Raw genomic sequence first — 2,718 nt, 5'->3', positions numbered from 1 at the left:
CATTTCGTTCGCCAGAAAAAGAAATGAATATGTCACTAACCTTTGTTTGTTTCCTGTCCAAGAACACTCAGATCAATAGCTCCCTTGATTAGCTCTGCTGGTCATGTTCGCAAAGAGATCTAGCAAATTGCCAAGTGTGATTTTCCTTTCAATAAATAATTTTGAATCAGTTTGGCTGCAAATATCTTTTTCTAACTTTGTGCTTTTCTTCTTTTGCATTGGTGCCTCGCACCTTACAAATGACATCAAAGGAATGAAAGGAGATGGAAGCATTTCGCCCATCAAGTCAGCGACAGCTTTCAATGAGATCACGGCTGATTTAGTCAATGCTCCATCGGTAGTCATGGCCGAGTGGTTAAGGCGATGGATTAAGAAATCCATTGGGGTTTCCTCGCGTAGGTTCGAATCCTGCTGGCTACGTTATGAATGCTTTCCGGCTGGAATACTTTTCGCTCAAAGTTCAGAAAACCTCTTTTGCAAACCTAGCCGGTAATTTGATTAGACTTGGGAAACTCGAGTTCTTCATCAGAAATGTTCCATATTTAAAACATTATCTCTGTTTCTCTTTCCAGATACACTGCTCGACACATCGGGTTTCTGCAGTTGTTATTGAAAGTCCTGAGCAGAAGTGTTGCTTTTCATTAGATTCCTTTAATCCCTGTCCACTGTTCTCTGACTCGGGTCAGTGGCAACACTTCCTCCTGCTCGTCAAAGTGCTCATTCCCCACTGCTCTCTCTCCCATCATTCCAGCAACCGCAGGAAATTGCCACTTAACCATCTTTGTTCCAAAGTGAAACTCACCAGCCTCGGGAATCTCTCCACCAAACGGGACTTCTCGTCCCTGGGCATGATGCAAGCCAGAGGATTGTGAAGAGATACTGCGAAAATATTGTCAGTTGGCGTTGGAACAAATGTTTAGGAAGTAAACCATATAATCTAGGCTCCAGCTTTGGAAATATTGAGAAACTCTTTGGGAAATGGAATCAGAGGAGAATGAAGAAGTGTGAACTGTCGGACCGAGTAGAGGACGGGACATTGACTCTGATGTTCTGCGGACAGGAACTGATCTGAGACATTGAAAGGATTCTCGTTCCGGTACGTGAGGAATACAAACTTCATCTGGACTCTGGGACAATGAAAAACTCTGGAACACTCTAGATCTGCGAAAATATTGTCAGTTGGCGTTGGAACAAATGTTTAGGAAGTAAACCATATAATCTAGGCTCCAGCTTTGGAAATATTGAGAAACTCTTTGGGAAATGGAATCAGAGGAGAATGAAGAAGTGTGAACTGTCGGACCGAGTAGAGGACGGGACAAGGACTCTGATGTTCTGCGGACAGGAACTGATCTGAGACATTGAAAGAATTTTCGCTCCGGTACGTGAGGAATACAAACTTCATCTGGACTCTGGGACAATGAAAAACTTTGGAACACTCTGGATCTCTGTTTTCCTGATGAAGGGATTTTGCCTGAAACGTCGATTTTACTGCTCCTCGGATGCTGCCTGAACTGCTGTGCTCTTCCAGCACCAATAATCCAGAGAGGTTTAATGTGCTGGGTTTAGGGTCCAGTCTCTATTGCGTCGTGGATTTGCAACCCAACTTTGCAATAGAACAACTGCAGGCAGCTTTTTATGACAGAACTACACAGGTCCTGAGATTGCTTTATGGGTGTGTTTGTTACTCCTCGGGTCTCTCACCCTCTCTGTGATAAACACGGGAACATGGGCAACTGATTCTGAAAGTAATGAGAACTACTGTTGTCCACATCCTCTCGAGCATTGTGCGTTTGGATGTGTACACGCACAATTTTGGTGCCAGTTGCTGTGTCTCAAATGGTTAGAGCATTTGGCTGAAATGTTGGTTGTCCTAGCCCAAAAAGAGAACAGAGCCTCAAATATTTCACATCAAGTATTGAGACCGACTATGTACTGACAATACAACTACGAGAACTCATCCATGATTGACCCTGAGTCCGCAGTGAGTGAGACGGTCACGTGCAGCAGAATGTGACACCACTCTCTACAAGCCCCGCTGCCAACAGGTAGGGGCCACTGCAGCTTCAATCAGCGGCTTCCTGGCCAGCCCTGGGACAGCTCATGGAAACTCCTTCCTCAGGAACGGCTGTTACCGTGTGAAAGGGTAAAAAAATTCTAATTCAAATTGGAAATGGCTTCAGAAGATTGTTCCTGTTTTTAAAACATTTTATAATCAGGATTCCTGTCTCGAATATGAGAAGTGGTAAACTTTGTAGGCAGATAGAACAAAGAAAGTGTTGATGGTGAGGACTGTATCTCTTCAGCTGATGTACACTCTAATCAGAAATGATTTGGTTTCCTGAGGTATTTTCCCGATTGATTTGCAGTCTGCCAGATTGTCCGGGAATCACTTCGGCGACCTAAGGATCAGGGTCAAAATATGAAAATATTAACAGAGAATCGTAAATCCCGGGGCAAGGCCTAAATGGATTGTAATGGTCTGAAGGAATAAATCTGAGAGTTGAAAGATTTAGATTAGATTACAGTGTGGAAACAGGCCCTTCGGCCCAACAAGTCCACACCGACCCGCAACCCACCCATACCCCTAACCTAACACTATGGGCAATTTAGTATGGCCAATTCACCTGACCCTGCACATCTTTGGACTGTGGGAGGAAACCGGAGCACCCGGAGGAAACCCACGCAGACACGGGGAGAACGTGCAAACTCCACACAGTC

The 2,718-nt window shown here is 44.6% G+C and overlaps 1 non-coding gene across 1 annotated transcript; it reads left to right on the top strand.

Annotated features, from left to right (window-relative positions):
* The first annotated feature begins 337 nt into the window (after window positions 1-337).
* trnal-aag lies at window positions 338-420 on the top strand. Its single transcript has one exon. It is a non-coding gene; the product is annotated as a tRNA-Leu (tRNA).
* Window positions 421-2,718: the final 2,298 nt, after the last annotated feature.

Source organism: Chiloscyllium plagiosum, chromosome 8 (genome assembly GCF_004010195.1).
Source record: "Chiloscyllium plagiosum isolate BGI_BamShark_2017 chromosome 8, ASM401019v2, whole genome shotgun sequence".
Lineage (NCBI taxonomy): Eukaryota > Metazoa > Chordata > Chondrichthyes > Orectolobiformes > Hemiscylliidae > Chiloscyllium > Chiloscyllium plagiosum.
The sequence above is the reverse complement of the archived record's forward strand: the minus strand, read 5'-3'. Positions and strand labels throughout refer to the sequence as shown.